This window comes from Poecile atricapillus, chromosome 2, assembly GCF_030490865.1.
Source record: "Poecile atricapillus isolate bPoeAtr1 chromosome 2, bPoeAtr1.hap1, whole genome shotgun sequence".
NCBI classification, from domain to species: Eukaryota; Metazoa; Chordata; class Aves; order Passeriformes; family Paridae; genus Poecile; species Poecile atricapillus.
In genome coordinates, this window is record NC_081250.1 from 36,327,029 (window position 1) to 36,342,711 (window position 15,683).

The following is a 15,683-nucleotide window of genomic DNA, read 5'->3' on the forward strand; positions in this document are numbered from 1 at the left end:
CTGGCTACACAGATCTTCCTCTGAAATATAAGTAAGAGTTTTTGAAGTGCTCTACCAAGTTATCAATATTTTAACACCTCTTTTAAAAGCTGTTTCATAATAGTGCAGATACTTTCAAGACCATCTGTATTCACTCCATATTAACTGTAGTATAATTTAAGACATTTTATTTTCACATTCAAACAGGGGTCAGAAGAGGGAGTGTCCTCTGATCACTGTATCCACAATCACTTTTAGGTGAGAGTTAGAAAATTCCTTTTTACAATCCACTAAGCAATGTTCAGTTCAACTTAGGGGAGTTGTTCATCCACCCAAGGCTTTTATTAAAACCTCTACTAGTGTAATTTCTGGATTATGTTACAGAAAACTGAACTCACATTACAGATACTGGTAAGCAAAAGAGAATTTTTAAAGTGAATTTTTCCATGATTGCCCAGCTCCCCATTTCATGACTCATGCATTCCTTCCAATCATATTATTCATCACTCCTTTTCATGAAGGCAAGAAATGATAAATGATTACCATCTTGATTTGTCTGAGCACAGAAAAAAATATCTTTAGAATCAATGGACAACTCTACTCAATAGATCAGCTAGTTATTCAAAATATGTTTCACTAAAAATGCAGAATATGCTTTCAGATGTGCCTGTAGTTTTACCAATTGTTCCAAGAATGTATAGCATGCACATGCATACAATAAACGCTCCAAGAAAGATTGTTAAGAATAGAACTTTTTTTAGGTGATTAAAGAGAAACAAAATATTTAATTTTCTTTGAGGTTGTTACCAAAATAAGCTTCTTAATTCCAAGTTATTCACTCCCAGGTAGTACAGGTATTTATTAAGAACAAGTAGGCATAGGAAGGCAAACAAAATTCTTCAGAAATTGTAAAAGAAAATGTTAAAAAAATGGTTTTTTGAACCAACTCAAAAAAAGGTATCTTAGATACACCAGAGCAAGGAGTTTCCTAGCAGATATACAAAAACAAACTTTATAGAAAATGAACTGTATAGAAACAGAAAAAAATATGAAAGTAAATGGAAAAGTTTAAGTCATATGAATTTCACACTGAAGCTTACTATACAAAAATTAAGTTTTGTAGTAATAATCTAAGACCTTTTGTATGAAATGTTGGAAGTGAGATAAATATGTTTAAATGGGACTGTCCCATTTTAAAAGTCTGTTCAACTGAAATATGGCACTAACTATACACATACTCTAACACACAGAAACATGAGAGTCAACATAAACAACAATCAAGAAAGGGAGAACAATAAAGCTCTTCACACTTAATATTTTTGCTGGTTTTGTAACTATTGTAAGGGGTGTTTTTAATGTTTGCTTATCCCCACAACAGAATAGGGAATGTTAAATCCAGTTAAAACCATATGTCAAATACAAGCACCTGGGATAAGAAATAGCCTGAAATTAATGTTTACTATATATAATGCTGTAGAGAATATATTGTCATCTTCAGTGCTACTATCTGCTTGTCATAAGTGACACTTGAATGTTTACAAGGTTAGAATTTCAGCTGAAAGGAGAAACCTATTTCAGTAAAGTCACCACACTAGGCGTAGTGTCCTTCACTGAACTTCTTGATTCTTTGCTGCATTGCCAGTAAGATGTTAGAGGCTCTTTCTGGTAGGCACCTTAATGCATATGGTAAGATATTATACCTACACATGGCAGGACAAGGTATGCCAGTGGTATTCTACTAGCGCGTTAACTTCATGCAAATAAGGGGAAGTTACACTAGAAAAACTGATTTTTAGCTTCTCTCAGCAATGGAGACAGAATAAATAAGAGTAAGATATTCTGACTACCACCACACTGCTAGTAAGTTGCATCCAAGGTAGAAGGGTCTTGTCACTACAGGCAAACTTGCAAAGTGCTCCTTATCTATACATCACAAAATTCATTAAAATGTATTTCAATAAGAAACAGAATCAGCAAAAACATTTGGGATTTGAGGCTGATAAACTCAACAAGCTATGTTTCTCAAGTTGCTAATCATCTTTTACGCGCTACCCATTCCCCATAGTTAACATAAATCCAAAAAACCCCACCAAATATTGCTTAAAGTTTATATAATATTCACTACCATTACTGAAATATAACTAGTTACTGTATTTCTCATGAGAATTTATTTCAGTGCCTGCAAAATAGGAGGCACTTCCTCTCCAGGAAATACACCACAATACATGGACAGTTTATATCAGGTGACTTTATGAATATTCTATAGAAGAAGTGAGAAGGGGAGATATTGTAAAGCCAAAAAACATTAGATTGCAGTTTCACTATGAACATCTGAGAAGCCCTGTTTCGCATAAAAATACAAAACAATGATAACAGTACAAACAGAACAATTCACAATTTACAACGTGAATGTTTAATCATGCAGACACCTTTTAAAGTTCTTTCAGATAAAAAGGTAGCATCTTTCATACAGTGAAAAGTATGTAAATAAATGCATAAATATTGTTGTAAATAGGAAAGTATTTCGATAATATAACAGAATGATTCAACTCTGTCATTGCTTTCAGATGTCCAACACAAAAGACCCTGTGCTCTTAATAACCCACAGTTGCTACCAAAATTAAGCCCAGTAATTCCTACCATCATAGTATTGCTTACTACAGTTACACCATTTCTCTCAAATTCACTTCTCCCTATAGCTGCAGACTCCCTGTGGGATCCTTAGCTCAAGTCAGGAACAACTGCTTATTCCTTTTGGAATTGCTGTAGAGTGCAATTGTGGACCAGGCCTGGTAACATCTTGCTGGTTGCACCTATTCCCTGTTGCAGACATTCTCTTTCTAGGCAGTCCTGCAAAGATTTTTCTGTGAAACACACAGAATTTCTACTAGCTTGAGGCTTCTTGTTTTGTTAAGTTTTTTTAGCCAAGGTCTTATTAAGATCCATATTTTATGTGAACTTGTATTTTAAATAATGTCTGCAACATATCTTTTTAAAATATCAGACTTTCATCAATGTCAGCTCTGATCAATTCTACATCCCTTAATACAGACTTCCAAAATGCCTTGCAAAGCAGCTATCCTATAAAATAAAACTGAACTTGAATATTAATTTTACAAAGCCAACGCGTGTGTTTGGTCACAAATACCAGATTATTTTTCTAGTATTTCCTTTTTTTTAAACTTGTAAAGTTTGACTTGAGAGAGTGCTGATCCCTATTCTGTGAAGCAAGCTAGCGTCATTAGGATGACAAAATCAAGTCTTATTGTGGCAAGAAGAAACATCATTTAGTGTCAACAACACACTGCTATTGATTTGAACTCCTCCTTGCCTCACGGGTGAAATAACAAGCTCCTACACACAGACTCTCTAAGCATACCAATAGAGGAAAGAGGCAAGAAAAATACTAAAAATGGCTGTATTAAAGATACAACAGGAAATATATGAGTCATGAGATGCAAATTCTTTTATCTGTATGAAACAAATTGAAGAAGAGCTTAATATGGCTTTTGCAATTTCTATGGAGTTAGATTAGAACAGAAATATACCTACCAATAATATACCAGATTTAAGTTTCCCAACTAGTATCTCCTAACTGTTCAACACTCCATGAAACAAGTCAGCTTTGTGTTCATTATCTAATACTTACTAAACATTTTTCTAAAATGCCACCTTATTTTAGCATCCTGGTTCACCATTTCAGCAGAAATTATCCTTTAACAATACTGGTAGGATCTCACTAAAGCAGAGCTAAGAAACTGTCAACACAGCCAGGTTGACTCTTTTCCTACTTCTGAACGGACTCTAATTCAGAAAAAAAAATTATCTTTCTTATTTAAAGTTACAAAAAAGAACGAGATTTATGGTCATGCAACATCAATATAAATACCACTTTGCACAGTGCCTTGGTTTTGGTTGCAATGGAGTTCTTTTTCCTCCTCAGTAGCTAGTAGGTACAGAGCTGTGTTTTGGATTTAGGATGAGAATAATGTTGGTAACACACTGACGTTTTTGTTATTTTCAAGCATTGCTTAGTCTAAGCCAAAGGACTTTTCAGTGTCTCATGCTCTGCCTGTGAGGAGGTGCACAAGAAGATGAGAGGCACCAGAACAGCTGATCCAAACTGGCCAAAGGGAGATTCCATACCTCAGAACATCACAGCCAGTATATAAACTGGGGGGAATTGACCAGAAGAGGCCAATCACTGCTCAAGGACAGACACAAGCTGGGGCTCAGTCAGCAGGTGGTGAGCAATTTTATTTTTTTTTTTAATTGTTTTTCTTGGCTTTTATTCCTTCTGTTTCCTCTCTCTCAATACTATTATTATTATATTTTACTTTATTTCAACTTTTATTTCAAAATCTCATGGATTTTATCTTTTTTCAGCTCTACTCCTCATCCCATCACAGCAGAGGTGAGTGAGGGGCTACTTAATATTGGTTGCCAGCTGGGTTATACCACAACACACATCAATACCTCCTTTTCTAGAACTTAAGGTATTTATTTAAGCAAATCTGCAAACTAAAAAAGTAGTGAGATGAAATACTACTTGTGTTGTCTAACTGCACCCAAAATTTAAGTTTATTTCAAACACTTTTGTAGCATCAATTTAGCATGCTAGAATTCCATAGTCTATCTCTTAAAACATGAACAAAGTAATATACAAGGCATAAAAAATTACTTCAAGATAACTTTCTTGTTAAAAATACTGAAGGATAGGGAACAAAGCTATTTTCATACCACATCCAGAAAATGGATGAGGTGTGAAAGAAATCTCTTGTTTAATGTGACCTTTGGCTGTACTTTCACTTGTCATCATTATGAAGTAGCTACTCTCAGTGCCAACACATAAGCTGCGTTATATTATCCCATAACAGTAGTAGCACGTCTTTCAGAGAGTGTTTCATACTCCAAGAAACTGGTGGCAGAATGCACTGACAGCACTTACCTTTGTAGCTGTTTATAATAGGTCTTATTCAACAATAAGACCTCATTTACAAAAGGAAATAAGAGTGTACTAAATTTCAGAGAGCATATCGCATAAACTAGGATATGTTGAGGAACTCCCTTGGAGTTCTCAGCTTCAGTGAAAACATTCAAATAAGGAGAAATGTAAATTTCAGATTGGAACTCTGCCCCAAATAATAATATTCAGAGCTTTGTTACTGTGCACAGACCAAAAATACTGCATCATTAAGATCCGAAACATACTTGACTTTTCTTAACGCATGTAATTAAGAAAATATTTCTGGAAAGCAAACGAATTTGAAATTCAAGTAAGATTAATAGAACAAATATGGCAAATTTACGTTTTATACAATGGTAGCAAGCTGCAGAATAAAAATCAGTAGCTATCATTATCTAAAGCTGTTCATCTAACACCACAGAGAGAAAAACTATTGATACATACTGTACACACATTTTTATCCATGTATATAAATCAAAGGAAACAGCTTCCTTTAAGGCAAGCATATGAAGATACTAAAGCAAGATACAAATTAAATATTCATACATTCAATATTTCAAAATAAGGAATTTGGATATACACATGCATAATTTAAGTTCTATAGTGAAACCTGTCTACAGAGGCCATTTCTACTGTATTTCAACAGCATTGAAACTTGAAATGTACAATGCAGCCTTTCCATGCTGTGTTAAAACTTTAAAGTATATAGTAATTCATTTCAAGCACTAAACATAGAATAAAGGCCACATTATGCACACGGCACTTCTGCAGAGGAACTGCTGCTTTGCCCTATTCATTACAGCTCTGAAACAGGGCTGTCAATCCTGTAAGGTGGTTTCGGACTGCCCGAGGTACTCGCTGGGAACTGAGGCCAAACAGGCAACCTGAGGAACAAGGTGGCTCACTGGCCCTGAAGAGCCAATCACTCAGAATTGACTCCAAATCAAATTCTGATCCCAGGCACCAATTTTAAACTCTGCTGAGCTGGTGCTCACACCTAAAACCTGAAATTGGCTCCTTACACTGCCCTTATACATTCATTCACTCAAGCTTCTGTGGAGAAATATTGTTATTTCAGACCTTTTTGATTGGCAGAGGAAAGGAACACAAAAACAGGTTTCACACTATGTTGTGCACTAGAAATGATTCTTTGTGATCACACAACCCGAGAGTAGTTTCCATACAATAACACAGGCATGTTAAATTTGAGGAGCTTATAAATTCTTATGCATGCAAAAAACACTGTGAGAAAAAAACCCCTTACTATCCACCTTCCTTCCCTCAACATGCATCTAATTCTGCATGTGTCTAAAGATACCACCATTCCTCCCCATGTATTTAAAACTTTGCCACTGAAAAAGAACTCTCCATGTGGGTTACTAATGTGAGTATTTTATTTTCTTATTAAAAGTTAAACGTATTAGTGCAAACATCAAAAGCCTCATTTTAAAAACATCCATTTTACTGGGACAAAAATATACGTTAACTTGAAGAATAATTAAGGAGTAGTTGTTAAGGGGAAATAAAACTACTCTATTGCTACACAGTTTAAAGTAAATGTTTATCTTTGCCCCTTAAAGGTCACTCATTTGATCTTGACACACCTATGAAATCATAGAAGCAAAAGCTAAATAAGTAGAAAAGTGGTATCAGGAAATTTAAAACTAAACAAAATTAGTATCTACATGGTAAATTACTTCATTGAAAACCATCTATGGATTCTGCAAAGAATATACTTTTGCCTTAGAGCTAGTACTTTAATTTTCAAGAACTAAGAAAAAAAATCAAAACTAGTCAGTAACAATGCAGCGTCGAAAAGCAATAAACTCAAAATTAAGTTATAAATAATTTAAAGCATGTCATGAAGATGTATTAATAATTCATCAGATAAATAATTTACTAAATAATCAAATAAATAAATAATGAAATACATAAATAAATCAGCAAATAAATAATTCTGCAAAATAACCTAAACAATAAGTCACTAAAACAAATGACAAACCTACAAAACTACAATGATTTTCTAAATTCTGATAGTTTTAAATAAACAAATGTATATAAACTAGATCAATCTTTGGTGGATAGAAAAATATTTTTCACTGCTATTGGTGAATTCCTGATTACACTGCACAAGGATACAATTTTAGATTTTACAAGAGTGCAGTTTTTCCCTTGTAAATTATTAACATGATTGCTACAATACATCCTGCTCTGTATTTTACATGTAATCCCTTTATGTAGCTCATTTTTTCCCCAAAAAAATGAAAATCTCTTTACAACATTCTTAATTCACATATTTCTTTTTTTTTTTCCTGGGTGCAGTACTTACAACACTGCAATAGCCTTCTTGGTGGTTCTCTTATTGTCTTCTGAAAACCTTCAGAAGTTTTGCTGCAGGGGAAAAACAAGTAGAATAACCTTAATTATTACAGATGGTATCTCATTCATTAGCAGATGACAACATTTTATTTGAAAGCACAAGAAAAGCTGTTTTATAATTCTACAAAGCAACTTAATGTGAAACAACCATTACAGTTTGCAGACTACCGAAAGTTTTTAGAAGTCTTTGGTGGAACGAGTTCAAGCAGACTGAGGCCTGTTTCTTGTATTTAAGATGACACACAATCTGTGCAAACTGGCACTAATTCAGATGTAAAGACAAACCACGAGAAGGACAAAATACTTGGCTGACATCTAATGTTATCCTTGATTCTGGAAGTTCATAGTCCTTGAAAGAATACAGTGAGATCATTTAATATCCACTATCTAAGTACATTCGAAATTTAATTAGAATGCTGCACTCCAAAGCCAACATTGGTACCACAAAGGTCAAAATCCACTCTTCTCCTCAATCAATTTTCAGTCTCCATTTATTTTAATGAATAATACTGACAGTCGCCACAGCTTTCTTCGAAGTGGTACTCTGTAAATATAACAGTTGAAGAAATGTGCTGCAAGTGTAATCACATTATCAACTTTTTACCCATTCTGTCAAAAAGGTTTATTTGCTTTCTTCAGTAACACACATTGCATACAGGAAAGAGCAATACAGTTTTACAAACCATGCTACTGACGTGGATTCCTTATCTCCGTACTAAATAAAGGAATACATCAAACCTGAAGTTATATATTGTATACATGCATGGTTTTTTTGCTACTTGTTTCAAAGGAAGTCAGTGTGCAGTGCTGTTTCTGCAAGTAATATCTCAAATTGCTGATGGTGCTGCTGTATTTCAGCATTTAAAAGCATAAAGGATAATTTACTCTTAAAACTACCTGGGCACGTTATATTTAACAAGTCTCAAATTCTCTTTAGGGATTATAATAAGAAAACACTTTGCTTAATCATAAATTTTATATTTACCTTGGCTAAACACCCTCCTTTGGATAGACTGCCATGTTTTGTCAAGAAAAATCAACACAGTGGAAATGAAGTACTTGTTCTGTTGTGTGGTCATTCAAAAGAGTATGTAGAAGTAATGTAAATGTGCACCAGTGCTGCTGACAATTTCATGCTCTCATACACTCATTTCAATTTGCTTTAAAAAGGACTATTCCTCCTGGCTAAATATAGTTATCATGAAAAAGCATACCTCCCCTTTGAGCTAATAACACTGCAAGCCCCAAGACACAACAGTACAAAAACTTCTATATTTTAAGGAACCTGAAGCACTTTCTTCTCACAGTATGTGTTTCTAAAGTGGGACAAATGAGACCTTTTTTTATTAAGGTGTTCTCATTTAGTGTACAGATTTTTCCCTGAAAATGACAATTTGTTCACACACCACATCTCTGAATCCCATCCAGCCCCAAAACAAACCATATATATCCCAAATGCTTCTTTTTAAAAGCAATGGGTCCTTGTAAAAGCAGCCTATACTGTCACACATTAAAAGATTTTGAGGATTATTGGGACATACAGTGGCTCTGGAGGTTCTGGAGTCAGCCCTTCTATAGGAAAAAACATTTGGTCATAGAACATTCATCTGCAGCTTTGGAGCCTCTGGTAGCAGTGATTTTTTACCAATGAGTTACAGTAGAGCTAAAAACATAATTCAGTTACTGACATTTTAAACCCCAATTTTTTTTCTTCCTTTTAAAATTTACTTATTTTTTAATTACTTTCATGTTTAATTTAAGCTTTTAAACTGTGATTACAGAACTCACCTTCTCATACAACTACTTCTGTCTAAGCTAGAGGGTCATAATTACCCGCTCAAATAAGACATGTAAATCATTAAAAGACAGACACAAACCAGCCAATGACCTGGGATAGTGCTACCTTTTTCCCACTTCCAATCACATGCAAATTCCAACCTACATGAGACAAAGACAGAAAATTAATTCAATTCCCTTCCTTTCTTCTGTCAGCTGGTCCTTTTACCCCCCCAGCCCTCAAACATCATACAGGTGCCTTACATCATGCAGATCATGAGGAAGATTTGTCAACAGGCAGCTAAAGCAGAAGGCGCTGATGTTGAATTGTACTTCCTGGAGAAGAACAGCAAAAATCAAGTAATCATGTGCATTCTCTGCTCTGCCCAATCTGGGAAGCTGTGCTACAACAGTGACTTGAGTGACTTGCTTCCCTTGCTGGCACTCAAGTTAATTTGGGTGATAATTCAAGGAGCTGCCCCACACCTAAGAACAAATTTCAAATATTTACAATGGCAAAATTATAAATTCAGCTCACAGTAAAAGGCCTAAACAGTAAAGCTATTTCATTCTCCACCTTTTGATATTGCCATTATCAGAAAGTTTCTTAGTTTGAAGGTACAAATCAGACCAAAAGAAACAACATACTGCTGCTTCCCTCCTTTGGGAACTCATGAATATAAGAAACAAGTAAATTTTAGAAAGAGATTGCTGTGTAATATGAAAATCTGGATTTTTTTTTTTAATACTCAGGAGTAAACACAGGGAGAAAGGCTGGACAGACCTGCTTAACCAGATTATAGTTAATGTAAAGTACTGACCACTATATTCTGACCTACTTTTCAAGGATTCCTGGAACTGTTATAATGTTGCACAAAATATTTTGCATTATCAATAAAAAAATAAATAAAAGAAACCTGCAATCATTTATTATATTTAGGAATTTAAATAATGCATAAATATTTCAAGACTAGAAGGTTCATTCTTGTGTCACAATTTCCTCCCTCTATTTATTACCGTTAATCAATTAAATTAAAGATTATCTGTTTGGTCCACTTCATATAGAAGTTCATTCACTTTTGTGATGCAGTACAGTACTTCATAAAAATTTTAAATGTACCCGATGTTTTTTCAATCATAAATTCAATATTATCATAAAAAAGTAAATTAAAATTAATCATAAAAAGTAATAAAGTGGTTTTTATACATATTGATAAGTCTAACTAAAAACTGTAAAACTCAGTCCTACAATGTTTGAGGACAATTTTGAGTATGTTCTTGGTAAAAACTTTGAGTGTTTGCAAGTAACTTTTTAACCAGCTTCTTCCAATTGTCTCTAAGAAAAAATCAATTCTAAAATATCGAAACTTAGCAAAATGTTAAATCCCAAACTACTGAATCAACTCCTATCAATACAAGACATAGCTCATTTGACTGTTATGACCCACATTTCCTAGTTGATTTTTAGATAAAAACAAGCAGATTACCAGCAAAGGTTTATCTCAAATTCCCACATGTACAGCATGCCACATTAAATATATGCAAATCAACCTCTTTCTCCTCTAGTTTTTTTGAGCTGACAACTCATATGACCTACAGCCATGGTTAACGATTACAATTATTTGACTTTCATATTTATACAATCAGTCATCAGATATGCATGTTAATTGATTTTAACAGATAGTTTTGTATTCTAATGATCAACAGTAAGTGTACATTTTACCAACTTCTTGATTTCTAAGAAAATAAAACTTGTATCAGTTTTCCTAATTAACCCTTCATTGTATTGATTTGCAGTATTCAATGGGAACTTCTCAATAATATGTTAACCTGAAAGTACTCCAAAGGTAGCAAAATTTAATTTTCCAATTACAGACACTCTTCTATTGTGTTTAAATTTTATTTAAACAATGCAATGTCAATTTATTAGAATTGATAAAAGATAATTTGCACTTAAATGGAGTGGGCAAAGAAGTAGTTTGCAGTTATTTAATATTCACATTTTGCCACTTAAAAGTTCATTTCTCTTTTTTCAAAGAACCTTAGTCATGCACTCCTGGATTTTAATATTCCCCCAGACATATATATGACAGAGTACAACACTACATTTAAGATCCTTATTTTTCAAGTAATATGCTTAAGGCCAAAGGGTTCCTCTGTTGTCATCACTAAATATAGTAATTGTTTTTGGTTTTTTTTTCACATGGCTGAAAAATTTATTCTTTGCAATTAAATTTTTATTCTGGATGTCCTATTTCTGAAAGCATAAAATAAGAAATTACAAATTGCACACATTTTTATCTGAAGAACTGACTACCTTCTAAGATTATACAAAGTGCAATCACTACCTTCCACAATAAATGGTTTTTGTTCTTTAAGTCTATTCATATAAAAGAGTGGATATTGCATCTTACTCTCAAAGAGGTCAGATAATGTCTTGTTCTATAGAAGGGCTCTCCCCGTTTAGGCCTTAATTGCTGTCATACTAACTGATCATGCACCAATTTTGGTAAAGCAAGAGCTGCTGGATCCCTTTCTCAGCATATTTTAATACCAATATAGATATTTTAATTTCTGCAAAATGCAGAATCTTTCTATTTTCTATGAAGAACTGAATGAGATGCAGAGGCTATTCAGCTTTTATTCAGGTGAGCTTTGTACACATCAAGTTCTGCTACTATTCTCTTTTTGTCTGGTAGCTCCAATTAATTTCAAGTGAGATTTATGCACTATGAGATTCTGAGATATTCTCTACAACAAAAAGAGATGCTAACACACTCATGTAGATACACAATGCTTATTCAAGTTCTTGTAATGGACCAGGGACACAAGAAACTCAAAGTCACATTGCACAAGCACCTTAACCCCTAAAACACTCATTAATGGACTTCTCAGATTTTTAAAAAGTCTTAATCTCAGCCTGAACATGATGTGAAAGTTAGTGAATATATGATGGGATTCTGTTGCTTACTTAATGGCTGATTTTCTTAAACTAAGGTGTGGCAACATGACAAATACTAATAAGGCATTTTGCCTTCACTTCAACTGTCTTCAATCTTTCCCTTACTGGGAAACAACCTGGCCTTCAACAGATCTTTCTCATAATGAGAAAGTCTGTGGTTCTGCAGAAAGAGGAAATACCTTTGACTATAATCACTAACTGTATTTGAACACCACAGATAAAAGTGCAGAAAGATCCTGGTTTTTTTTCTACAATTCAATGCTGTGAGTTAACCACCTCGAAGACTAACTGTAAGGTTTATACTTTGGTAGCCAAGGAAGACCTTCAGATAAATCAAAAGGTGAAGTAAAGATCCTATATTTCTATGGAAAACTCCAATATAAACAGCCAGAAGAAAATAGTGGGAAATACCTGTGACAAATACACTAATAAAATTTACATATATATCTTACATGTAAATATCTAATGAATTTAGAAAACAGATATAATTCCCAGTTTCTAAAAATGTTTTCTATCCCCACTTCTTTGAACTTGACTCTTAAAAATTATAAATCTGGTCATGTCAGGTATGAAGAGAAACAAGTAAAATTTAACAACTGCATTATGTATGGGCTGACTGAGCCAAAGAAGTCCTAATCTGACTCATAAATATGGCACATTCATTTACATCACAGTAAATGGGGTTACACCAAGCTGTCAATCAGTCACTAGTGGGGTTCTACAGGGCTCCATTTTAGGCCAGTGCTCTTCAGTTTCTTCATAAATTATTTGGATGCAGGACTCAAAGGTCTACTAAGTTTGCTGACAGCATAAATTGGGAGGAGCTGTTTTCTCCTTCCATGGAAGAGAGGCCATGCAGAACCATCTTAGCAAATTAAAGGGCTCAGCAATTACCAGCTGCATGACAATTTACAAGGGAAAATGCTGGAATCTGCAGCTGGGACAGGGCAACCCTGGATGTATGGACAGACTGGAGAACGAGAGGCTGGACAGCAGCCCCGTGGAAAAGGACTGAGAGCCCTGGTCAGCGGTGACTGAATACACATCAGCAGTGCCCCAGCAGCCAGGAGGGTCACCTGTGTCCTGGAGTGGATCAGGACAGCATTGCCAGCCAGGCAAAGGAAGGCATTGTCCCACTCTGCCCAGCACTGGGATGGCCTCATCTTGAATAGTGTATGCAGTTTCGGGCGCCAAAAAACAAGAAAGATGTAAAGTTATTAGAGAGCACAGAGGGCCTCACAAGGGTACGCAGGGTCTCGAGGGGAAGACATACAAAGAGCGGCTGAGGTCACTTGGTTTGTTCAGCCTGGAGGAGGCTGAGGGGAGACCTGCAGTTACAACTTCCTTGTGAGAAAAAGTGGAGAAGCAGGCACCAATCTCTTCCCTGCAGTGACCCAAGGGAATGATAACGGCAGGACCCAAGGGAATGGCCTGGAGTTGTGTCAGGGGAGGTTTAGGGTGGATATTTGAAAAAGGTCTTCACCCAGGGGGTAGCTGGGCATTGGAACAGGCTCCCCAAGGAAGCGGTCACAGCACCAGCCTGACAGAGTTCAAGAAGCATTTGGACAGGACTCTCAGGTACATGATGTGACTCTTGGGGCTCTACTGTGCAGGGCTGGGAGTTGGACCTGATGATCCCTGTGGGTTCCTTCCAGTTCAGCATATTCTTTGATTCTACCGTTCATTTAAGTTAGAATTTATATAAACATTTTCGCAAGATGCCTGAACCTAGATTAAAGTAGAAATAGAAGAAAATACTCTTCACTACTCACTATTTTTAAACAGTATGTTAATTGCCTATCTTGAAGACTGATGATTAGAAGTAGCATATGATTAACAATACTCATTGTATTTACTAAAAATTAAGAGGAAACAAAGAGTAGGAAACAATTGGTGATACTCTCTGATGACAGCTTTCATATGAAGAATTACAATTACAATAAATTCCACAGTTAAAGGTGAAATTAAGGCTACGTGTAGAAAGAAGCCAAATATAACACATTCTGGGAAATGAAAAAATAGTGTACCTAAAAAATGTACACTTCTAAGACAAATATGAGTTTGGGGATTTCTTCCATTGTCGTCGATGTAGAAAGTACAGTCTTCAGGATGTTTTATTAATTTCATACCAAAAACATTTAACTACTTTGCAACTCACTGTATGATCTCAACAAAGAAAAAACATGTTATCAATCAGCTGGGTCAGTTCTGTACAGCCATATGGACTCCAGCAAAGGTGCAAGGCATGGAAGGAAAAATACCAAAAAATGGGAACAGAGGGAGGACGTAAGAAAATATTGATCATTTTGATGACAAATTTATCTAAGTCCACACATTGGTTATCTAAATGTGATAAAAATCACATTCATAAAAACTCCAAGTGTAAATTTGTGTCACTTCCAAGATGATTCATCTCTACCAATACCTGCCCTCCCTGAATGTCACTCTATTTTATCATAGTGACTGAATTTCAGTGGACTTGACAATATTAAGAAATAGATTAATAAAAATGACATTAGCTCAGCTGTATAAAACCAGCCCACTACTTGGATGCTGCCTGTCTATAACAAAGTGGCACATGAATACTGTGTAAGTGGCCAAATACCTCTTCCAACCTGGAGACTCCTTTTGAGACTCCCAGTGTCACCATGAGAACTATGCCATGTGGCATCCAAATGAAGAAAACATAGAAACTCCACTGCTAAGGAAAATGAAAGGCTGCACAGTTTCTCTTTGAACAAGTAACTATTTTACACAGAATCATCAAGTTACTGAATGCAAACCACAGCAGAAAACTGCTGCAAATTTCAATCCTGTTAGTGGATACATGAATTTAGGGAAGAGGATGTAAGTATCATCACTGTAGGGCAAAATTGCTGGGTTTTATTTTAAACATGCTTAAACTCCACGTTTTAACTTAAACATTTAAGAGTGATTTTAGTCTGTAAGTTTTACATCTCTTGCCACCTGAAACTGGCGATCCAAATGTCTATAATAGCACATTTGAAATGCTGAGTTATATTAATCTCATACTAACTATAGCAGTTCAATTTCAACAAATTTCTCAGGGTTTTTGCATATTGCTGAATAAATGACTCTGGAATTAGCTTACTTTTCTTGGAGGCATTATATGAGATTATTTCTTAGTCTCCTCCTCTTTGATTTAGTACACATCTTCAGATAATTTATTAATGTTTTGGATATCTCATTCATCATCTATTATTACTAGTGTCATAAATTAGAGGAATGGAACAAAGCACTGGACTATACGCTTTTTCTATATTCATCAATAAAACAGCTACCTCTGTTAGCAAACACTCTGTGAAGTAGTTGGTTTATCCACTAAGATGAGATCAGGAGCAGTTTTTTAACTCAAATCCCAAAACAGATTAGATTTATAGTATAAGAGGCTACTAATGAAATAAAAATCAGGGCTTCACTTTAAAATATAGAAGGGTAGAAATAGCTTGTCTACAAAACACAAAGGCAAACGTCAGACACTGCTATGTCTTCTAAAATACTGAGATGAATTAGAAGGCTGATGAATGCCAGTTTCACCTGGAAAATGGATTGTTAAAAATGCTATAATTTTGTCAGCATACTATATATAAAACAGTAAAG

The 15,683-nt window shown here is 34.9% G+C and overlaps 1 protein-coding gene across 3 annotated transcripts in view; it reads right to left on the reverse strand.

Annotated features, from left to right (window-relative positions):
• TBC1D5 (TBC1 domain family member 5) overlaps positions 1–15,683 on the reverse strand; it is a 315,146-nt gene that overhangs the window by 278,229 nt on the left and 21,234 nt on the right. For all 3 annotated transcript variants that reach the window (XM_058831805.1, XM_058831806.1, XM_058831807.1), the window contains exon 2: positions 7,275–7,336. The gene's annotated coding sequence lies outside the window, so the exon portion shown is untranslated. The remainder of the gene's footprint in view (positions 1–7,274; positions 7,337–15,683) is intronic.